The sequence below is a fragment of the Puma concolor genome, chromosome F2, assembly GCF_028749965.1.
Source record: "Puma concolor isolate L17-30 chromosome F2, mPumCon1.1.hap2, whole genome shotgun sequence".
NCBI lineage: Eukaryota > Metazoa > Chordata > Mammalia > Carnivora > Felidae > Puma > Puma concolor.
The window spans coordinates 53,602,424-53,627,794 of NC_141684.1; the positions used below are offsets into that span (position 1 = coordinate 53,602,424).

Consider the following 25,371-nt stretch of genomic DNA (forward strand, 5'->3'; position numbering starts at 1 on the left):
TGACACCTTGATTTCAGCCCAGTGGTACTTATCTAAGGCTCCTGAACCGTAAAGAATAAATTTTTGTTGTTTGAGCCACACAGTTTGGGGTAATTTGTTACAGAAACCACAGAACACTAATAAAAAAGGTAAAGAGAAAATTTTATAAGTTCTCATGTGGTAAGAACAAGTTACTGCAAAAGGTAAAAGAATCAGACTAACACCAGACTTCTCTTTTACAACTCTGGAAACTAGAAAACAACAGAAAAATATCTATGGACAATTGATAAGTTAGAACTGAAAACCAAGAATCCCAAAGTTAGCCAAGATATCAATTACCTGTCAGAGTGAAAGAAAAGCATTTCAGATATTCAAGGATTCAGACAATATATAACCAACATGACACATCTGAAGAAAATGTTTGAGAAACTAAGCATAGGAGTAAAAATAAATAAAGATAAGGAGGAGGGAAAGAGTGGAAGATATGAGCTTTTCAATACATTATAATTAAATCTAAATGGACAAAGGGAATGTGTAATATAAAGGATATTATTAATATTTATTTATTTTGAGAGACAGCGAGCGCACCTGTGCTCATGAGTGGAAGAGGGACAGAGAGAGAGAGGGAGAGGGAGAATTCCAAGCAGGCTCCATGCCGAAGGGATATTTAAAAGAAAACTTAATAGCTGCCTTAAAAGTCATAAACTTTTTCAGCAAAATGTAGGTATTATAGGGAGAGAAAAGATAAAAGCATTTCAAATTTATCATTGTACTGGAAAGAAAGGAGTGGTGAAATATAAAGCATGGGAGAGAAGATCATTAGTATCCTGTTTTCATATAACAGTAAAGACATACATCTTACTAGAATCATGGAATGGAAATTATGATATAAAACACACAGTAGAATTTCTAAATTAACAAGAGGAAAAGAGGAATTAAATATAAATTCAACAAGTCTGTAAAAAGAAAGAGAAAAAGGAAACAGTATATTTAAAGAAATAGTTATCTTAAATAAGATGGAAAAAAATTATACAGCAACTTTTACACTAAATGGAAATGAGCTGGATTCTCCTATTATAAACAGCATGGTCAGCAATGTGTTGGGTTTTCTTAAAGAAACAAATTAACTCAAAATGATTAGGAAAAAAGTTTTCAAATTTTTTTTAAGGTTTTTTGTTTTGTTTTGTTTTTTAAGAGACAGAGAGCACACTCATGACAGTAGGGGAGAGGCAACAGAGAGCGCGAGAGAGAATCCCAAACAGGCTCCATGCTGTCAGTGCAGAGCCCGATGCGGGGCTTGAACTCACGAAGCATGATATCATGACCTGAGCCAAAATCAAGAGTCAGATGTTTAACCAACTGAATCACCCAGATGCCCCAAAAGTTTTCATTTTTCAAATGGGCCATGATACCAAAGACATGCCAAATTCCAGAGTCTAGGAAAGTACACTGCTATCATGGGCTGTTGCAAAGAGTGAAGCAATATGATCTGTCAATCATTTCTTTCTTTTTTTTTTTTAATGTTTCTTCATTTTTGAGATAGAGAGAAAGACAGAGGAGCAGGGGAGGGGAAGAGAGAGAGTGAGACACAGAATCTGAAGCAGGCTCCAGGCTCTGAGCTGTCAGCACAGAGCCCAATGCGGGTCTCAAACTCATCAATTGCAAGATCATGACCTGAGGCGAAGTCAGACACTCAACCGACTGAGCCACCCAGGCGCCCCTCTGTCAATCATTTCTTAAGGACAGAGAAAAGCTCCAGTTGTGACTCACACCTGCCTGTAAAGGTCTGTAAATCACATTTCCAATCCAATAATTTCTATAAAGGGGGTAATAATATGGGAATTCCACTTCAACACGATTTTATATCTATTCCCAAACTCCTCAAAATTGACAGTAATGAATGAAAAGACACAATTCCACAGGAACAAAGAGAACAGAAGAGTAGAGACAGCAAATAAAGATGTCAACAAATTACTGTAAAGGACATAAAACATAACTGTGGTACAGGGCATACATTGTTCAGCAGTCAAAACATTGTAAACACTGATAGTGAAAACTGAAAATATGATAAAACTACATGGAGAAGCAGTGGGAATGGGAAACTTAATATAGGTAAGGTAAATTCTTAACTACAGTGACAAAATCCAGTGTGTATCTAAAATCAGTAAATTAAAACCCAGCAGTAGAAGCAGCTTCTTTAGATATGTGAAGGAAGTTAAAGAAGACAGATAAAGAAGGACATGCAGTTCACTTTCCCTCTAAAGGGTAGGATCTAGGGCAGACAGAAGTGGAGTAGAAAAGTAGTGTGTTTTGTCATAAACTTTTAAACTGCTTGATATTTAAGCTTTGTTACATATATTGGATTCATTAAAATTTCAATTATTTTTCTAAAGCTCAATGAGGCACAAAATAAATTCAGTAAATTTATAAGATGTAACTTTTATTTTTTTAAATGTCAGTCTTTATTAAAAGGTGCACCTGGGGTGCCTGGGTGGCTCAGTCAGTTGAGCGTCCAACTCTTGATTTCAGCTCAGGTCATGATCTCACGGTTGTAAGATTGAGCCCTACATTGGGCTCTGTGCTAAGCGTGGATGGAGCCTGCTTGTGATTCTCTCTACCTCTCTCAAAATAAATAAACATTAAAAAAAAAAAAAGGTGCTCCAGTTTTCTCCAAAGATCAGTATTATCATTTTTGTGACATCGATCTCCTACGTGTACTATTGTTAAAGGTTGGTGTATATTAATGACTGCCATGTGGCACTAGACAGAACTGTACATTTATCTTTCTTCCATGTCTTACCCACTTTCTAAAAATTCTTTGCCCTGTAAACCTCCACTTGGTCACCCTTTGATGTGAATATTTGAAGAAATGTAGTGAACTGGGAAGAGTATGGAATTTGAAGCCAGATAGACCTAACTTTGAATTCTAGTTTTCCAACATTCTAGATTAAGTGTATTTACTAATTGATCTAACCTACATTTTCTCATCCATACAATGGAGTAGTAATTCCATTTTTACATAAAAGAAACATGTAAAATACCTTTTAGTGTGTATGGCATACAACAGGTATTCAATAAATGATGCATACTCTATTACATAGGTTCCCATGGTATTTTAATCAGGATTTTGTAATCCAAGTGATCATAAATTCACAGGCCTACAAAACAAGGTCACATTTCCTTTCAAAGTTTAAACTATCATGGCATAACTCTCCACAAGCCTAATCACCCAAAAAATGGCACCCCCAAAATGTTCCCAGTTATTTTGGGATATTTCAAAAAGTCCTGACAGTTGTCCAGAAACCAGTTATTCCAAACATCTGCTCAATTTCCTGTTCTGCCCCCTATGTCTCCATGGTTGCTGCCTGTGAGGCACCTTGAGAAGCCTCCTAGACCAACCCCACCACCACCTAGTATGACAACTGAGATCTGAGGAAAGCTGATGCCTGGAGAGGCAACCCAGCCAGAGCACTGCAGGATAAAAGAGAAAAGACTCCTTCCTAATTTTGCATTATGCTATAGACAAGAGTTGTTAACGTTTCTGAGGGGAGAATTTAAGTGTAGGAATTGGGACTTAATTTTTTTTTTCGGTCTATGTATGGAAATTACTGCAGGTAGTTTTTCTGCCCTTGGTAAAAGAGGATACAAACTGATCCTAATGCTCAAGACTCAGGTGGTATGCATGTTCTGAATCAAAAAATTTCATGAATCAAAAAAAACATGGTACCAGTCAACATCACCCAGCCTGGAGAATACTGTTGATCCTCAGTATTTTGAATTTCTTATTTGTGAATTTGCCTGCTTACTGAAATTTATTTGTAACCCCAAAATTGGTACCCGTGGCGCTTTCATGGAAATTCACAAACATGGACATGCAGAGAGTGGTGAAAAATTCCCAGCTGCAGTCAAACAAGGCAACACTCTGCCTTCTTGTTTTATTTCTCATAGTATAAATAAGTGTCCTTCTAAATAAGTATCCTTTTCAGTATATTTAGTGCCATTTTCCACATTTTTGTGGGTTTGTTTTTTTTTTTTTTTGGTAATGTAACTGTTTAAATACTCCAAGCATAGAGCTGAAGTACTACTGTCTAGTGTTCCTGAGCACCAGAAGGTTGTGCAGTGTCTTTTGGAGAAAATAAGTGTGTTACATAATCTTCCTCTGGCAGAAGTCATAGTGCTGTTAGATGTTAGTTTAATGTGAATAAGTCATCAATATATATTAGAATTTTTTTTAACAGAAACACAAATAAAACAAGGTTATATATTGACTGGTTGATGAACATGTTGGAGGATCAAAGGCACCTAATCTTGGAACGATGATTCAGTAATTCACTGATTTGCTAATTCAGTGCTCCCCAGAATACCCAGATAATTGCTGTGAATAATGAGCATCTACTGTATTCTGATTTGTTAGAGTAGCTGAGGCCCCTCTTCTCTGTCTGGGTACTCGGAAGAAATAAGCCAATGAGACATAAACTTATTGTGACAGGCTTGGGAGACAGGAACCAGTGAGATCTGGTTCTGCTCTGAGAGAAGTTCCTGGAATGCAGTGGAGGAAAAAGATCCAAAGGTCTGAGCTCCACTCACCAAAAGGTTTGCTATAGTTGGTATTACCCATCATCCATCAGAATGGACCCTTCTTCAACTCTCCCAGGACTGGGAAGAAGGGCATCCATGCCACTCAACTGTGGTCCAGGGGAAGCCATCCACATTGGAGCTACCCCAAGTAACCTATGCCCAGGAGAAAAATATCCTGTCACTGGGGATCAGCACTGGAGCAGCAGTGGGAGCACTGGGCCTGAAAAGCTACACAATCTTAGATTTTCCTATTTGGAACATGCACCTACTAAATGGGTTTCTTTTGTTTGTTTGTTTAAGTGGCCAGTGTTAAAAGGGTATTGATTTACTTGAACTAGGCAGCTAGACTAGAGTGAAGTGGAATAAGTGATGGTAAATCAATAGAAGTCAGTCTTTGAAAGCTGTTCTGCAACACTTCAAAGTAACTGTTTGCTCTTCACAAAGTCTCACTTGAGAGTTCTCTCCGCTGCTGACCATCACTTGTGCCTGGCATCTCCCAGATTTCTTTTAGAGCACTAGTTCTGTCCATCTTTAAACATGACCATTCAAATCCAGTCCGTGGGCCTGACTGAAAACAGATACCACTGGCATCATTCTCAGCTCTTTCTCTTTCGAACACAATACACACAAGACCATATCAATCGGTGCAAATACTAGGAGAGGCATTTTCTCCGTTATTTTTGGAGTTCAGCTCAATGAGCCCAAAATGCATGTAGCATGGAGAAATGAGACAAGAAGAGACAAAAACATTCCCTGCCAATTAATTAATGATAATAGCAAACACAAAGAGTGCTTACTATGTGCCAAGCAAAAAGCATTTTACCCATATTAAATCTTATTCTCACAACTACATGAGGTAGTGATTTTCATAATCCTCATTTAAGATATAGAGAAACTGAAGGATAGAAAAGTAAAGTAACTTGCCCAAGGTTGCACACCGAGTAAGTGATAAAAGAGGGATTTGAATTCAGGCAGTCTGACTCTAGAGTCTGTTCTTAATCATAATACTATACTGCCTCTCAAGCTATTTATAAAGTCATTAAAGTGAGAGACCATGCTTGGCTTCTTTCTAGTGTTTCCTAGCACATGTGATTATACCACTGGCTCACAAACAGAAGTGTCAAAAGGAGAACTTCTCAGGGGGTTGGGTAATTTCTCTAATACCAAAGTACCTTGAAAGTTTTCAAATAGTGATGTCCACTGTGATATCATTATCAAGGACAAGATTATTGTTACAGTTAGCTGGTGCTGCTGCTTCTCCCTTTCTAGAAAAACACAAGCTAATCTGAAAAACAACAGGCCTTTGCCCAGTTTCCTACAAGGATAACCCAGTTCTGAGTCAAGGGCATGAAGATATGGGTTGGAAAATACGGTTATGGTTTTGTGGGCTTAGGGACATGATAACTTTTCTTGATTTGCTGACTACTGGAATATGAGATGAGAAAAAGGTAAGGTGAATCTAAGATTATATGCTCAGAGGAGATGCTACAGTGTTTATGACTAAGGGTGACAGAAAACTGAGGAAGAGAGGAAAGCATGTAAATAGTGACAAGTACGTCCGCCTTTGCTATATTGAGACTGCCAACAAAGACATCTGTTAGCCTAGTAGCTGTGTGTCCTGTCAGTCAAGAATTTATTGACTGTTTCCCAGGAAGATGCTCAGTGACAAACATTCTACAAAGACAAACACATTATATAAATGCCATAAAACGTATTGGAGAGATTTCTAGCCACCGCTAACCTCAACTGAGTAAATCTGAACAGTTCATTAACATCCAGAGAAACATTCAGATCTGACACTCCAGTCATTTTAAATCTTTCAAAAGTGAGAAGATTCAATAAAAGTTATCCAAAATAAAATGTTTCCTACTATTTTGATAAATCAGTACCGCTGTGTTTTTCACAAACATGATTCTCGCCAGGATTTTAATGTAACAATCTAAACAAACTTGGTAGCAACACATTATTTCATTTATTTGAGGATAACCAGTGATCTCTCATATGCAAAGCTCCCTACTCCATTTATTTATTTGTAGGTAATCTGGAACACCATTTTAAACTAAACTACCTTTCTTTCATATGCTACTCTTCTTCAGACATAGAATTTAATATCTATTAATTAGGAAACAACAATTTATTATTTTTGTGTGTGTGTGAATACAAGTCCCACATTGGGCTCCACACTCAGCGTGGAGCCTACTTAAAAAAGAAGAAGAAGGAGAAAGAGAAAGAGAAGGAGAAGGAGAAGGAGAAGGAGAAGGAGAAGGAGAAGGAGAAGGAGAAGGAGAAGGAGAAGGAGAAGAAGAAGAAGAAAAGAAAGAAAGAAAGAAAGAAAAGAAAAAGAAAGTTCAGTAAGTAATATTATCTATGTCAAAATCAGTCATGCTGTAAAAAGTTAGTGTTGCCATTCATATACATACAAATTACTTTATACAATAAGGTAGTGATTTTCAAACCACTCTTCTGATGCCCAGGATTCCAGGGTGTATAATATAAGAAGCCTTGAAGGGTGAAAAAAAGGAAGAGAACTAAATGGTCAAGGGAATTGGGCTCAGGGCTCACCAGCACATTCTAATCAATTTTTAAATCTATCATAAATTACAGTTTTACATATGATGTTGTTTGGGGGAAAAAATTTCTGGCTAAAAATATATATAAACTACCTCTAATGGAATTCCATTGTGCACAAGAAAAATACTGCAAATTCATTCTAGTCTTCACCTTATAAAAATGATTATTATGTTTTTTGTGGGTTCCAAAACAGTATGCTTCAACTATGCTCAGCTAATGATTTAAGTAATTCAATATTAAGTAAAATCTCAAATGCTATCGAATTTTACAAAATATTTAAGTCACAATTTAAGATAAAATCTTCAATCTGAAAAAAGTAAAATATTTAGATACTTTTCCTAAAACAAATATATTACCTTTCAAGATAATTATCAAAATGAGATAGTTTTTTTTCTTTTTCACACCTATCAGTAACCTTTTTAGTTATCTGTACTTAAACTATTTTCTGTCCAAAGTATTCTACTATATACACTAGTTTATCGTTCTATTCTTCCACATGAATAGAAATGAAGCATTTGTAATATACGATAAAATTAAATTTAGTTCATATGCTTGAAGTTGAAAGATAATTTAATTTCAGATTTATTCATTTATGGTATTTCTGAATCTATTTGAAGTGCTGTGGTATTCTACAGGATTTTTTTCACCTTTATAATGAAATAAAATATTTGTTATTTCATCAGGATTCTACAAAACCTATGTAAAGCTATATAGAAAAGGAATAGTCAAAACTTCCTAATACAATTCCTTCATAAATGTCAGTATATGCCCAAGTGGAAACTAGATATACATGAGAATCATTCTGTTCAAAATTAAACTATAAATTCTTTACTATTTTTCATCACCTCCTTAAACTAAGAGAAACCAATAGATTCATAACACTGGAATAAAATTGAAATTATTTTAGCTAACACATCTTTTCATCATTTAATGTGAAGAAACTAAGACCCAGAAAAGAGAAATAACTTCTTATTTAATAGCAAAATTGTGACCAAATCCTAGTCATCTAAGGCCCTTTCAACTAAATCATTACGGAATGTGTTGAATCACTATGTCGTATACCTGAAACCAATGTAATATTTTGTGTCAACTCCACCTCAATTTTTTTTCAACAGGGAAATAATTAAATTTCCCATCTTTAGAATGTCTCTCAGTTCAGCCAAAATGACTAGAAAGCAAACAGCTTCTTGGCTTCCCTTCCACACTGGCACAAGGAGGCAATAACTTTTTCCTGGGGCACTCCTGGCTCTCTCATCTTTCTTAGTGTTTCAGTTGAAAGAATCAGGTCTAACTTTCAAACAATGTGCTGAAATCTGCAACGTGGGTGCATTCTCTTTGGAGTACTGACTCCCCACTCCATCCTTACAAGGAAAAATTTTTTTGCATCATGCCCTCTTCTGGTTACTCCATGATAGCCATGTATTTTCCCAACACGAATAAATATGTGTATGGTTCTGTGTGTTTCTGTTGCTGTGACTGGATATATTTTTTTCAACAAACTGGGGTACGGTTACAAAGTCTAATTTAGTAAATAGGCAAGATAGCATATACAAAATTTACCTGGGATATGAAAACTAATAAGGAAAAACATAATTTTGAAAAGCTAACAAAAATGTTAATCTGAAGATTTTGTTCAGAATTGGAAAAGACATCCTACAGTAGTATTTAAGATGAAGAACTTTTGAGCACCTTAAACAATAGGCAATCATTGGGGCACTTGGGTGGTTCAGTCGGTTAAGGGTCTAACTTTGGCTCAGGTCATGGTCTTGCGGTTTGTGGGTTTGAGCCCTGAGTCAGGCTCTGAGCTATAAACTCAGAGCCTGGAGCCTGCTTTGGATTCTATCTCTCCCTCTCTCTCTGCCCCTCCCCTGCTTGTGTGCTCTCTCTCTCTCATTTTTTTTTAAATAGCAATCATTTGGAGGCACTCAAAACACTGACTATAGATCAAGAGAGAAATATTTGTTCATGGAGATGAAATTGAGACTAGGCACTGGAGATATAGGCTAGCTATTAAAATGTCATGGACAGAGAATATATTGGTTTCAAAATTAAACCCAAATCAATTAGGCTAGCATAGTGGGATTATAAAATAAATAAATATTACTACCATATGTGAAAATTAAAACAAATCTAATCTTTTCTATGAACTACACTCTAATGAGTTACAGTGAAATTTAAACTATCCAATTAATATTCTCTGTCACTTAGGGTTTAACCAGTCTCTTTTTAGTGAACAACACTCCCTTTCAAATAAGTATGTTCCAAGGATTCTCCCTGTACTCTCCCAAAATTGCCAGAACTTTATCTTCCACTCCACTCGTTCTTCTGCTATGCAACCTTGCCATTTCCCATCAAGAAATAGGGTCTCAGTCCCTCCCCCTCAAATCTAGATGAACTTGCAATTGTTCCAAATAAAAGACCATGGCCAAAGTAACATTATGTGACTTCCAAAGCTACGTCATAAAAAATAATAAAGCCGCCATCTTGACTACTGGGACACTTGCTGTTAGAACTCTGACCTACCACCTAAAGAGTCCAACTACTCTAAGGCTCTCATGTTTTGAAAACCAGCTCACAAGGCCAGGTCGAGGTATTCTGACTGGCAGTCCCAGATGAGGTCTTAGCCAACAACCAACACTGACTACCAGACATGTACCTCCCAATGATTCCAGCCCCTGCAATCAAATTACTTTCAATCACTGAGTGTTTAGATAAGGCTTTACACATTATGTGTTGGAGAGAGTATCCTTGAATTTCTGATTATAAAATCTATGAGCATAATAAATCAGTTGTTTTACACCAGTAAGTGTTAGAATTATTTATTATGTAGCAGTGGGAATTGGAGTATTCTCTCTCCTGGCTCTACCCCTATATGGTGTCTGGGACTATCAGGGGTTCATGGGGTTATGGCAAAAGGTGATAACTACATTTCTGCAGTGTCCTCTGGATCCTTTCTAGTTTCTGTTATGTGACTGGTCTGATTTAATTCCCGAATTAAATCAGGAATTAAATCAGACCAGTCCTACTATTGTGTGATGTGATGAAGCATCATGATGGCATCCATCATGAGAGTTTGTGATCTTAGATCTGTGAATCTGTGGTTCACTGAGACCTCTTTGCTTTAATTTTGGCCCTCTGATGGTCCATTCCTACTATCAGCCCCTCCACATCCTCTCACCAGGAGATAAGGAAATTTCTTAATCCCTTCATACTCTGTGCATACCTTTGGAGACAAGAATGCTGCCTCATGCCATCTATTAGATAATTCCCTTCATCATACTTATGCTTTCATCTTTGCCATATTGGATAAGGTCGAATATAAGATTCTCTGAGTTTTGCAGTCTCTGAGCTTGCTTCCACTAGACCCTATTATATGGATGCTTCTACTGCATACACTAGGTTCTATTCTCTAGAGGTGGAAAATGACAGCATGGAAATCTGACCTCTTTGCCACATCTTTCTCTCTTCTCATTTCCCAAACCCACGTGTTCAGAAAAGAAGGCCATCCCTTCTGCTTCTCTGTTATAGCTTTCTCCTTTCCGGCAGACATTAAACCTCAATTCCTAGTCTCAATAATAGAAGAGGTATCTTCCTTACACTAAAGAATAAATAGTATAATCTGAGCTACCAGGCATGGCTTTTCATCTGAAAGCCAGAAAGTTACTTGGGGAAAAAAATCCATATCAGTTTAATACCATGGAAATATTCCTGTTACACTATGGAATATTACAATTTTCCAATCTTCAAATAGAAAAGTGAGCTAAAGGGCACCTGCTTTATCATTGACTTGTTTATCGCATACCTCTTCGCTTAGTAGAAATATAATATGGCTGCAATGCATTGAGTTCATATTTTTTAAAGTACAGTGGCAGGTTTTCCGATTCTAAAGACCAGTTCTTTGGATATGATCACAGTCTGACAGTGAAAACATCTCTCATGGTATTAACAAATATATACTTAAGGAATTAAAAATAAAAATCACTTATAATATGGATTCAAAATCGTTATCTTCCTCTGAGTATCTTTATGTCATTCTGGCTAATCCCTAAAACTTTTATGGGACAGATTTATTAAGACAGTAAATATTTGCTTATTTCTTTGAACTTGTTATTCATCATCCATTGTCCATTTTAAGTGGGCTAAATAATGCATATTTTAAACCAGTTGTCCCCTCTGCACAACACTTAACGGAATAAAAAAATGTCCTGTCCCCATTACCAAGTCATGCAAGGCCATAGACAATAATGCCAATCTATAAGTGGGTAAGAGTCAGTGTACAAAGTGAAATCTCTATAAGGCACTCAGTTTGGGAATTAAAGTGCCTAAGTCTGACTAACCCCTAGTCTATGTGTGGTCAATACATTGACCAATTTTCTGTTGTTTTAAAGTCAAGAGCCAATTACTACACAAAACAGTGGCAATATGTTTATTGAAATTCAACCATTAAAACTTGTCTTCTGATGACAATTTTTTTTTTACCATATAAACATCAGTAAAATGTGCTCCTGAATAAAAAAGCAAAAAGGGGGGGGGGGGAGCAAATGTGGATAATGTCTCACTATCCATCTCATTTAATTTATACCATCATGTCATGTTTATGAAACCCTTAAAGGGAAAAAACATTTTAATTCACCTATGTTTAAGTTGCTAAAAGACAAGAACCCTATCCATTTTGCTCATCTTTATATTTCCAACACTAGCATCTAGCACACAGCATTCTGAATAAATGAATGAGCCTATTCCAACGCTTTATTTTACAACCAAGTAAACTGAGACCCAAGAGAGGTCATACATCTTCTCCCCTCTTTCAGTAAAAACAGCTAAGTTGCTAAAATGAATCTGTACTCACTATGAATGTTTCATTAATGTTGCTTACATATGTCTGTGGTTTATCAGCAACATACACATTTTTAGCATTATGTTCTAGCAATTTTGTTCAAAACTGACAAGTACACTCAACTGCATTTAGGTTATTTTTGTTTTTATTGGTCATTTTCACTTCTGATTAAAAGAGTTGACAATAAAACGAAAATCAGAAAACAAGAAGAAATAATGCATATAAAACATATTCAACCAGTTTGGGACTTATGACTTCACAATAAGCTAAAACTTTTCTTTGGAGCTACTGATATAAGAGACCCTTGGGTCAATAACACAATTTAAGTAATTCTGCATATTACAACCCTTTTGATAAAGACCAAAATCTTAAAAATGTCACGATATTGAAAATCAGGTTGTACCAAGGCTGTTACTTTAATTTATATTATCTGTTATATGTTGTTTAGAATGTGTTTCTTATTTGTTGAATAAAAATATATATGTTAAAAGAGAAATACATATTAGTGGTGGTTATTCCTAGACTCCTTTCCTATGCTATCTTTAAATTTTCACTTAAATTCAATAATATTTGTTATATGACAACCATAATTTCTTACCCTATTGGAATTTATAATCAAAAGGAACAAAGGCACACAGAGAAAAAATTAAAACATAATTGAAGAGTGCTTCCTATGTTTTAGGAGCAAATATTAGAAATGATTAACTCTGCCTGGAAAACCTTAGCGGTCCTTTTAGAGGAGACGATTTTCAGCCAGGCTTTAAAGAATATGGAGGAAGTTAACAGATGAAGGAAAGCAGAAAGAAGAAATAGAACACAAATCCTAGAGAAAAACATTCACAATTACACAGATAAGTGAAACAACCTGCAAGTATAAGGTGTGACTAAAACAGATGACAGAAAGAGAGCGAGTTTTACTGGTATGATTCTCAAGACAGGTTGAAGTCAGATTATAAAGGACTTTTACTTCATCATAATGAGCTTTAACTTCATCTTATAAGTGATGGAAAGTAATTTCTAAGCAAGAGAGTAATATAATTTGGCTTATAGATTAGAAAAATAATCAATTGGAATAATGAAGAAACTAAAGCCAAAATATTGTCACAAGGCTATTTAAATGGGTCAAATTTGATGACAAGAGCAGTATTAGAAAGAATGGAAAGGAGGGAATAGATACTGAATATCTTTGAATAGTACATTCTAAAGCACTTGATGACTGATTAACTATGGACCACAAAGGAAAGAGATCGATCAAAATTTCTAGGCTGGGCAACTGAATAGATGCTGACTGACAATTTTAACAAAATAGAAATGCACTAAAAAGAAAGAATCGGGAGATGATAACATTTGTAAGATACAATAGCAATTACTTGAAATCTGAAATTTAAAAATTGAATAACAGATTTTTTATTCAACTGGTTAAATTAGTCAGCTATACCTTCTCACCACAAGGAAAAGCTATATAAAGGCACACCAAGGGCCTGCTCAAAATTTGGCCCCTGGCAACTATTAAGACATATTTTAATGTGGACATATTTGAAGCAGACAAAAGATTGGATATACTCTAACCTCCCAAACTTCTCTTAATAAAACTGTTAGGATTGCAGCTTATTTCCCAATCTTGACATCATATTCCAGGTGGAGGAATATTTATTAGCTTCACACCCTTTTTTAATGTTTATTTTTGAGGAAGGGAGAGTGCCAGTGGGGGAGGGGCAGAAAGAGAGGGAGACAGAGGATCTGAAACAGGCTTTGCCCGGATAGCACTGAGCCAGACGGGGGGCTCGAGCTCAGGAACTGATGAGATCATGACCTGAACCAAAGTCAGATGCTTAACCAACTGAGCCACCCAGGCATCCCTAGCTTCACACTTTTGTCTCTCTTCCCTCTCAGTCAGTCCTAGGGCAGAGGTGTGGAATTACCTAACAACTGGATGAGTTTGGAAGGCGCGTTACTTCAGGTTTTCTGAGAAGCAGATGCAAAATGCAGTTGGACATGCAAGACATGTATTGGGGGAAATGCCTGTGAAGGTTGAGGGAAAGGGAGCCAAGGAAGGAGGAAGAGAGTCTTCACAGAGATGCAAGTGTGACACCTGCTAAAGAGAACTGGTAAGAAGAGTCTCAGACTAACGTGTCCTTCCAAGACAGATTTGGCAAGGCCAACAGGACCTCGGGCTAAGGCTGCCCATTAATGGAGTCTGCAGGAATGGGCTGGAACCAGCTCCCAAGCTCTTCTATCACGGACTGGGAGCAGCTTGCAGGTGGCTTCAGAACAACTGCAGTTTGGTTCCAGAAGGGTAAAAATGTGGGCAATTAGTTATGCTCCTTGCTGCAGAAGAGGTTAAGCAGTGCATGTTTATGGTTGCTAAAGAATGAGAAACTGAGCATGGGTCACCTAGCTCCTTAGTCTCTCCTTTCTCTTGGGAGTCAAACTCCCCTCAAAAAGATTATACTCCAGGTCCAGGTCAGGATAGAAGATTTACTCCACGGTGGGTAAGGAGGACTGCATTTGTTTTTGAGGGAGGAAATATCTTTGTAACAGAAAGGAGAATTAAAATTTGGGGACTGACATACACCAGGAGTGACAGAGACTGCTGGGGTAAACAGAATACATAGCTTCAATTTTTTTACTTGACCTTATAACTTATAACAGGCTATCTTAAAGTTTACAATTATGCCATTAGACTTGAAGCCTTAAGCCCCATAGCAATTTTTTTTCACTAGGGGGTGACCACATTTTATGGAGGCTCTTCATTTGGGGGCAGTGCCACCAAAGGAACGTGGGGCTGTGGGTTTCACCAAAGAACTGATCTACAGCTGATTCTGGAAAGGTTCAGGATGGGAGATACTACTGCTTGACCCTGAACCACACAGGTGCAACTTCCTAAGAGGTGTGGCTGAGGCAAAATTCAACTACCAGCAGCAGTTGTTTTATACATAGACCTATCAGACAGGAGACAGGACATATGCTTCTATTATTCTGAAAGTAGCACATGTTACACCTGAGTTTCACCGATGCTACACCACACTAGTAAGGTTCTAGCTTTAGATTATCAATGTCAGGCACAGATAAACTGTACAAAAAAGAAATGCAAAATGAAGAGGCTGTGAAAATGGGATGGGAAAGAGGGTCTCCTCAAATAAGAGTCTCTGTCTGGAGTTTCCATCATTTAAACTTTTTAAACTTTGAAAACCAACAGCAGTGTCTCAAATGCCACTACATGGATGAGGAGGCAGCACACAGATGTAGATTTTTCCCCATATGTGCACAATGCAACAATGAACCTCTTGCTGATTTCTCCCACTTGTGTTTATGAATTCGGAACCAAGTGGCATAAACTGACTGGCATGATAGCAACGCTCAATCAAGAATATTTTCTCTGCCTCAACTCCTTCGAAACTCAGATATTATCAAGCCTATACTGTCGTCTTTGGCAAACAATATTGGGTTAGACTAAGCCCTGGGTTCTGATTCTGGGAACATGACTTTGCCCTGTGGAACTATTCTAGGGACTGAGCATTGGCTCATTTGAAATCTGCTGCCTGTGTGCCTAGGGCTGTGATAGTCTGATATGTCCTATTTATCATTTAGTCTCTTTGAAAGTGTAGCTCAGAAAACACTTGACATTAAGCTGATACAACTCCTGAGGCCTCGGAAGATCTAGCCCCATTCCAGGACAAGACAGCCCAGCCTGCAGCTTGTAAAATAAAACCCAGGTTTGCCAACCACTGAGAAATTACTCTAGCTGAGACTAAATAGAAAATTAAGTTACGAAGAATGGATTTTGGACTTAAATTTCTTCTGGCATTTTACAACACAAGGGCAACAGAATTTGATTTTGGACTTTATTTCCTTCACACTTCTTCTTAAACTTGAATTTATGAGCTGATTGCCTTCTTCCTGCTCCTCCCGATCACTCTCCACGCTGTGTGCTGCAAATGCTGCACAGGCTCCTTACCCTCTGACTCCCGACTGGATTCTCCCAGTGGAAAGCACCAGGAAGACAGGAGAAAAATTAGGTCAGGGAGTTTATTCCCTTGGCTCCTTCCCTCCTGGATCACTGTGGGTTGGCTGCATCCTCCTATTTAAGGTAGCCCTCTTCATGGAACTACTTTCTGCAGATTCTGAGGATCTGTCTCTCCTTGCCCCTCCGCAGGCCTAGGGTGGTGACAGGTACTCCCTCTCAGTAATCCCCGAATAGTGTCCATCCTTGTTAGTTTCCCCACACCCCATCTGCTCTGATATGAATAGTACCTTTTAATAAAGGGTTTGTTTGGGGTCTTTTTTAGTTTCTAATGTTTTTATTATTTTAATTTTAGTTAGCTAACACACTGAGTGCAATATTGGTTTCAGGAGTAGAATTCAGTGATTCATCACTTACATACAACACCCACTGTTCATCACAAGTGCCCTCCTTAATACCCATCACCCATCTAGCCCATCTCCCACCCACCTCCCTCTCTCCCTCCCTCCATTAACCCTAAGTTTGTTCTCTATCATTAAGAATCTCTTGTGGTTTCCCTTTCTTAAAAAAATGACTTTTTTTTAATAAAATAAAAACTCTTCTCAACCACCCAGTTTGAGTGTACCATCCACTTCTCCTGCTAGAACTCGACAGCTACAACTTGAAAGGGGAATTAAGTTTACAACTTTAGCTTCTTCCTAGGAATTTGATGATAAGAAGGGGATTATATTTTATGAGTTGTCATCTGCTCTCTTTGAAGAACCTCTGATAGGCCATTTTGGATATGTGGTTGGATACAGTTGGGGTATAAAGTAACATACAAGTGAACTTCAGTCTTAAATGCAGAGCTGCCTTGGAGGAGTTAATGTAATTGGTTATTGTTATTTATTTTTAGCGCCTTTGGGGTGTAAATTCTGTGCTGCCCACTAGTGGTCCGAGTAGGAAGTCAATAAAGCAGTGACTAGTATTTGCAGAGCAGACTCTAAGGTCACCGTGAGAGACTGCTGCCCTTTTTCCCACTGGTATGACCATAACTTTGGTTGACCAAAGATTTAATAGTTAAACCCAATGGATTAACTCAGATTGTTGAATGCAAAAACCTCAGAAATGTTAGTAGTGACAGATACTGATTGCCCACTCCTACCGTTTCCTTTGATGCAGAGGGAACTGCATCACCCCTAACCTCCCTCTACCCCCTCACTCATGATCCCCTAAATGATTTATATGACTGGTGAGTCTGGAAGGAGAAAGTAGACACAAAAGCCCTTTCCTCTAGACTTTCCATTCTCTCAGCAAGGGCCTGCTTACACTGAGTGGGCAGTCCACTCAGCTCCAGACTCGGATTCCTGCCCTTTGGTTTGTGGTATGTGTACAGGGAGCTGCTTGAATTCAGACACTTATGACTTGGTGAGAAAATTGGCCTAATTCCAGAATTCTGTATTGAGAAACACATATATATGTAGATACAGGCCACATTTTGAAATATTAGCTTTATGTGAAATAAAGATAATATCTGGACTTCCATCTGCCTTGTTTTTGGGGAAGAGAGGTAGTATTTATTTGTCCCCTTCAATGGTCCCCAACAGATACTCAGTTAAAAACTTCTCAGACTAAATTCCATATCTTGCCAAAATAACTCCCTAGAGTTTACTGCACAGTGTATAAAGTAGAAGATAACTACTACCATTAACCTACTACCAAAGACCAACTTGTGATTTTATCTCTTATTTCACAAACCAGGTAGAAAATATAATGCCCATCAAAATGCACAGCATTAAAATTATATGACAGTGACTAAAATAATGAAAATAACAGATCTGCCGTTGTTTGGAAGACTTCAATATGCTTAGCTAAAATGAGTATGTAATTTTAAAAAACATTCTTAAAACTAAATTATAATAAATGGCAGAATTTTTTACTCAGTGCTACCTTTACTGACTCTTCCATCATTTTCTGTTCAGATGAAGTATCATTTTTTTTCTTCTTCTTTGTCCTCAGTATCTAGAACAAAGGTCAAAATCTGGGAATACATCTCTGTGGTTAACTGTAAGTACTGATGATGGTGTCTGTGAAATAGCTGCTGACACCAGGTCAGCATGAATGATAGAAGAAAACATTGCACTGATAAAAGAGTAAGACCTTTCCTTGTTTTGTGTCATGTTTGATATCCAATGGAGCACACACGAAAATGTTGGTTGACAAAGATATATTATTATGTGAGAACTATTAGAGTTGAAAAGAGGAAAATTTATACTTGAGAGAAATATTTCTGTATTACACAATTGAATAGTTGCCAGAGCAAGCTACTGAAGGTCTGTTCAGAAGAAGATAACGCTGGTGAGGGAATTTCCTAACACAAATCACCAGGAGCCCCGCGTTAATACTGGTGATTTTGTGACTCCTATCTCTGGTAGATCTCACTTCATAACTCTCCTTTCACCAAGGTTTGAGTTCTGTGCTTGATGCTAAGAATATAAGACTAACTTAGCCCAAAAGGAAAGCTATGTTACAGTGTAAGCAGTACGGGCCAGAAAAATGGGTTGAATAGACCAGTACACAACACAGCACTACCAAGAGAACCCAGAGATTCATAGAAAGGTGTTCTACACATAAACTACTGTCCAAAAGGAAGAAACAATACATGAGGAAGGAGTAGGTATTTCATATGTTAGCAGTGTTTTCTATTACCTCTTCACCTCACACTCATTTAACACAAACTTTTCATTGAACACCATTTCTGTGTCTGGAACTTTGCCAGGGAAAGGACACACCTACTCCCAAGGAACACGCAATCTAGTTAAGGCTATAGAATGTATTTATAAAGATACAAGTAGCAAAGTAGCAAATACTATGTAATAGGTAATGATGAATAATGCTAAATATCCCAGTTTTATAGAAATATACCAATGTCAGTCTCTTACAATTACCTTATCAAGAGCATAGAACCAAACCACATCCTTGAGGATCAGGGTGGAGTTTCCCCAGACAGGAGGAGTTTTCCTATCGTCAGTCATCCTAAAAGACATTAAACAAGAGGGCTGGGTTCCGGAGAGTGAGGGGTGAGAAACCTGTGTATAGAGAAACTTGTCTCTTTTTGGGTGGGAGCATTTGACACATGAAAAAGACTATGAATTCTGGAGTGTTTCAAATGGTAGGGTTTGAGCTGTCCCGAGTCAGCGGAGATAGGCTAAAAGCAAGGCAAAGAATGAGCCTCTGAGCAACCAGAATGTGCATAGGTGTAGGCAGTGGTTGTTAGGAATTCTCTGACTTAAATGCCTCTTCTTTCAACCATGATGGATCAATGAAGCCTAAGCAAGAATTATCATAGGTGTCAGTTGTATTGTGGGTTATTAAGAAAGGCTTGGTGCATGCATTTTGGGAAGGAACAATACAAGTGGGAGTAGTTCCTCCTTTCCAGAGCCTAGAGAAGGATGAGTGTGGAGACTAAGGAGGGGAAGGTGGGGAGTCAGTGGAGCTGGGCAGTGCAAGGACTACCAGGTAGAGTGACTGTCTCATAAGGATCAGTGGTCAGGAAGGCAGAAGAATGAGGATCAAATGAAGACCGAAGAGAAGAGGTATTTGTGCCTAACAGATGAGAAGTAGTACTCTGGGAATGGCCAGGAACAGGTGAGGTTCATTTTGATGAACCTCATTTCCTGACAATTAAGTTAATAGGAGATCTGCCGTAACAATTTGCATATAAAGATAAGGTTTGCTTTGATTTGATAATAACAGATTTGATAACTTAAGGCTCTACTATTCAGAGGATAACCATCTGCCCCTTTGCCCAGGTCAGTCAATTTATGCCAGTTGTCCCAGTGTAATTACCAAAAGTACTCATTTTCCTATTAAAAGAGTCCCCACTCGAATAATAATGTGGTCACCCTAACTAAGCACTGCATCAATGACACAGAAAAGAAACACAGTTTCAGAAGGGAAGGCATCACTGAAGGATGCGAAAGATTACATCTGAAATGTGTTTTGAAGGAAGGGAGGGCTTAAAGACAAAACAGTCAAGATTTTATAGGAAAAACGAATAGTATATGAAAATAAACTCAATGAGGCATATCGCCATTCTTTGCTAATATATACTGAATTCTTTTCACGTGTCATGCACAATTTTCTGGGATTTTATATGTATGAATAGTTTTACTCCTCCTAATAACCTATGAAGTAGATACTATGACCAGTCCTTTTTTAGTGAGACACATCACCCAAACTAAACAGTGAGATGGTGGCAAAGCAAGAAGTGAAACAACCTAGGGGTGCCTGGGTGGCTCAGCTGGTTAAGCGTCCAACTTCAGCTCAGGTCATGATCTCGCGGTTCATGAGTTCGAGGCCCGCGTCAGGCTCTGTGCTGATAGCTTGGAGCCTGCTTCGGATTCTGTGTATCCCTCTTTATCTGCCTCTCCTCCACACTCACTCTCTTTCTCTCTGTCTCTCAAAAATAAACACTAAAAAAAAATTTTTTTTTTTAAAGTAAAACAGCCTGGCCTCTGTACAATACACTATCAGAGAGCAATAAGCAGATTTATTTTGCTAAAGTTTCTGGTGAAAGAACAGTTGAAAATAGTGCTGGCAAGATGGATTAAAGGGTCTGCAATGACTCGATACAGCATTTACACATCATCTCTTACACAGTATAGAGTTAGGGAAGGGTTTTGAAATACTAATTTGAGTGACATTCATTTTTAGAAGGTTTATCTTTGAGAACAGCATACAGAAAGAATGAGAATTAGACTTAAGAGAAATCACACTGGTTGATAATCTCAAATTTATTTTACTTATTACCCTCACTCTGCATATAGATAGGTCGGAACATAGGTGATAACTCTTAGAATTGTTTGTCACTAAAATCTGAGAGTAAGATTAATAATCAGAGTACAGAAAAAGAAAGTAACCAGAGAGGGATATATACATATATTTGTACATACAAATATTACAAAATATTTCCTGTCTAGAGCCTCAAAGTGGAGTGTAAAAGACTGCAGAAAGGAACTGAGTTGAAGGGAAAAGGGGAAAGGAACCATAGGGTTATCAAATGAAATCAGAAATTTCAGTTCAAAACAAGAAAGATTTTCAAACAGTTACAACTATTTAAGAGTGAACAGGCTTGATGTGATTCTATGAGCATTTGATTCCAAATGCCTCTATTCTAAAAGTTCAACCTACTGAATTTTATACAAAAATTGGAAAGAAAAGAAGTATAACTGACACAGTAATATATATGTGTGTGTGTATGTGTGTGTGTGTGTATATATATATATATATATATATATATATATACACACACATATAAATAAAAGAAGAGAGTACCTACTTAAGAGAAAAAAGAGTAACATGCAGAGTATGTATACTGTAAATTGGTATACATACTGGTATACAGATGGACAGATAGGTAAAAATAGGTATTGACTAGATATTGACAGGCAGATTAGTATTATCACATTGTTTTACCAAATGTGATAATTTTTCAATTTCCAAAATGTGGAAACCCAAGCAACACAAGACTCCAAGAGTTTTAAGGACTATGCCTCATAATGAATTGCATGGTCCACATATCAGTACAGACTGATATGTACAGACTGGCTAGCTCAGTCTGTACAGTGTGTAACTCTTGATTTTGGGGTTGTGAGCTTGAGCCCCACAATGGGGGTTTCCTTTACTTAAAAAGGAAAAAAAAATTTAATATATTTATACCTATATAGCATATGTATAGTTTCAGTTCCTTTTTAGGTAGTTTGCATCATGATAGCAAAAATGAAAATTCCAGAAAGGAATCAGACACCTATCTTCTAATGCTTATACATTATTTTGAAAAACAATGAATTCTGCAGATGAACAATAAACATATTTTCATTTTTAACTCATTTGTTTCAGCAGAAAGACAACCAAAAAGTTTTTTTTTTACGTATATTTTTAGGTTATATAATGAACTCATTATTTCCAGAGAATAATTCTTCTTTCCAATTGCTTGAAACCACTGTCATAATAATTTGATTTAGATTGGAAAGTAACAGTCTTTTCAATTAAGAGACACACTTCATTTTCCAATACCTCCATTCTCTTCATTTCTTCTAAAACTCATTACAAACCAAATAATTTTATTCAGCCCAAGTAATTTCTGGAAACACAATCAAGGGTTACAGTATAATTGTGAAGTTTTGATGTCCTTTATCTTTTTCTTAGGAACATTTGATATTAATAGGTAGAAACTCCAACTTTTAAAAAATATTTCCTTAAGGTATAACATCAGCTCTGAAAATAAAAATAGGAAAACTAGCTTTCCTCCAGGATTAGCATGACACAGCACTACTAAAGCACATATTTTAGGACACAAATGTGTCAAGAAGCAATGATTATTATTATATAGCCAAAGAGAGCAATTAAAAGAAAGTTTTAAAAAACTACAGTGCCAGGTGTATGGCTTTTTAAAGTCAGCAGAATCAAAATGCATTTTTCCAAGTATATATTTTTTGAAATTTAATCTATAATTTCAGAAGAAATTATATTTCTGAAAATTTAGTTATTTAAGCTGGACTTTGTAATAAGATATGTAAGGGCCCAAACAGGACTTATATTTTGAGGTATTAGATTTAAATAAAAATTTGATGAAGGAAAGGAAAAATAATTGAACATTATATAAGACTTAGCTCGTAGAAGTTCACCACACACTTTACATATGTAGTTGTCTTATTTATTACTCTTTCAACAATCCAGGAAGGTTGCTATCATTGCCTATATTTTATGGATGAAGAAAATGGAGGCTGAAAAAGAACAAGTAATTTAACCCAAGATCATACAACAAGTAAGTAGCAGAGTAAGAATTTCAAACCAGAGGTCAATTCAAAATCCTTCATTTATTGACATGGGGATTCTTTGACGTAATATACTATAATTTTCCTAGATCAATCACATCAAAGTCGGCATTAAAAACATACAGAGAAATATTGGTAGGAGTATATCCACATAGCCATTTTAGAGAATAATTTGCCAATATCTATCAAAATTTTAAACATTAAAAAGTATATCCTTTCATCCAGTAATTCACTTTCAGGAATCCATCCTCTAGAAATTCCGGCTCTGGAGCACCTGGGTGGCTCAGTTGGTTAAGAGTCCGACTCTTGATTCCAGCTCAGGTCAAAATCTCACAGTTTGTGAGTTCGAGCCCCATGTTGGGCTCTGCAGGGACAGGGTGGAGCCTGCTTGGGATTCTCTCTCTCTCCCTCTCTCTCTGCCCCTCCCCTACTTGTGTGCTCGCTCTCTCTCTGTCTCAAAATAAAATAAACTTAAAAGGAAAAAAGAAATTCTGGCCATCCACTAGTATGTCAATGCAACACTATAATTTCAAAAAAAGAAAAAAATAGGATCAATGTCCATGAATAGGGAATTGTTTCAATACAGTGTGCCCATACCACAGAACTATGGATAGTAATATAAGACTGTGGTAAATCTATATGTACTTACATGGAAAGATCTCTAAGACATATTTTTGAGAGTAAAAGCAAAATAAAATATTACAAGTAGCATAATATTAGTTATGAGTTATATTAAAATTATAATAGAGTGACATATTGAGGAGATTTTTCCTACCATGCAATGCTATATTTATTTTGACCTTGTGACCATGATTTACATTTATTCCTAGAAAACCAACCCATGCCACAGGTTAAAGACCAAAAATTAAACATCTCTATGTTTTCCTCACAGGTCTATCAGAATTCCAGGACCAAAGCCACCATTACCCTTTTAATCACAAAGCACATTTGACATTTTAAACACTTTCACTTGAATTACCTAATCTGGTCCTCACAATACCCATAATCCAAGTATCCCAGAGCAGTTCAACAATAACAAAGTCACACTATTCTGCTATTTTATGCTAGTATGAACTGCTATTTTTAATTCAATTGCCAAGCATTTATTGAGAGTTTATTGTGAGCCAGCTTCTCATAATAGGTGTTATCAGGGTAGAAAGATGAATCAAATTAGACAAGATCCTACCCTGAATAAAATAAGCAGGGTAGTTATGTTGGTGGAGGGAGTAAGTTGTAAGACACATGCACAAATAACATAATTAAAGGAAAAAGTGAATAGGTAACATTAGAAAGGTACAAAAATAGGCACAAACCATTATCTTGGTGATCTGCAAATCTGGAAGCCTGGGGGTCTTCTGAAAGGTTCTAAACTCTGAATTAAAGTTGTTCATATAACTATTTTTGCTTATTTACATATAGTTTATAAGTAGTTCTTTTAAGCATATATATATATATACATATGTATATGTATACATATGTATACACGTATATATATATATATATATATGCTTATTTATATATAGTTCTTTTAAGATCTTAATGATCTGGTAGCATTCTACAATGTGATCAAGTGGCAAGCACAGAAAGTTAGAGACAAGTAAATCTAATCTCCCATTGGAGCTGCTCCATTTACAAGCTGTTTGGGAGACTCATTTAAACTCTCTGAGGCTTTGTGTAGTCAACTGTATTTTCCAAAAGTGGCTACATTGATATTTATGCTTCAGAACCTTGTGTCTCCTCTATCAAGAGAAGTCAGTTTCATCGCCTCTTGAAACTGGGCATTCTACATAGTCACACAGTCACTTAATAAACAGAATATGGCAGAAGTTAACACTGCTATAACGTCCAAGGCTAATCATAGAAGTGATTTCTCTCTCTCCCCTCTCTCAACGCTTACCTTTAAAATCCATCTGTCATGCTCTTAGGACTGCAAATTAGTCCACATGAAAATAGCAAGGAAGTACTTACCATCCACCAGCATCAATGCCTGGACGTGTGAGCAGATGAGTCTTCAGGTGATGACAGACGCAGCCTTCAAGTGCTCCACCTGAGGCCTCAGACATTGTGAAGTGGAGATAAGTCATCCCCGTTTGAATCCCTGATCCACAAATCCATGAGCATAACAAATGTTCATTTTGGTGTATTTGTAGAAAAGACATAGTAATGTGAACACTCAATTTCCTCATCTGGAAAAACAGAATAAGAACAGTATCTGAAGAGTTATTTTGAGGATTAAATAAGACAATATAAAGTGTTTAGTTTAGTATAGAGCCAGACACACTGCAGATTCTAAAAAAGTGGACATTACTATTACCATGTTAGTCTCTCTCAAAGACTGCCCCCCTCTACTACATTACACATTACCTGGCCTCCTCTTTTCAACTCTCTGGCAAAAAAAGTTCCCATTCTGAAATTGCACTCCTAGAAATACTCAAGAACTACATCATGAGTTCTTATGAGGAACTAGGTAGCTTTTAGCAAGCAGTTTGTATATTCCTAATCCCTTCCAGCAAACTTGAACTCTGAAGGCGGGAATTAGCAGGATGAAAGGAATGGTTGGAATAGCCAAGAGGGGGCAAAGTAAACAAAAACTCCTCTGTGATGAACCTGCTTTCTAATTTTTT

The 25,371-nt window shown here is 37.0% G+C and overlaps 2 long non-coding RNA genes across 3 annotated transcripts in view; one reads left to right on the forward strand and one right to left on the reverse strand.

Annotated features, from left to right (window-relative positions):
- LOC147572015 (uncharacterized) overlaps positions 1-25,371 on the reverse strand; it is a 546,875-nt gene that overhangs the window by 506,759 nt on the left and 14,745 nt on the right. For both annotated transcript variants that reach the window (XR_015247038.1, XR_015247039.1), the window contains exon 2: positions 24,716-24,933. This is a non-coding gene — a long non-coding RNA (uncharacterized LOC147572015). The remainder of the gene's footprint in view (positions 1-24,715; positions 24,934-25,371) is intronic.
- Positions 1-25,371, forward strand: part of LOC147572016 (uncharacterized) — a 463,768-nt gene that overhangs the window by 294,538 nt on the left and 143,859 nt on the right. The window lies entirely within an intron of this gene.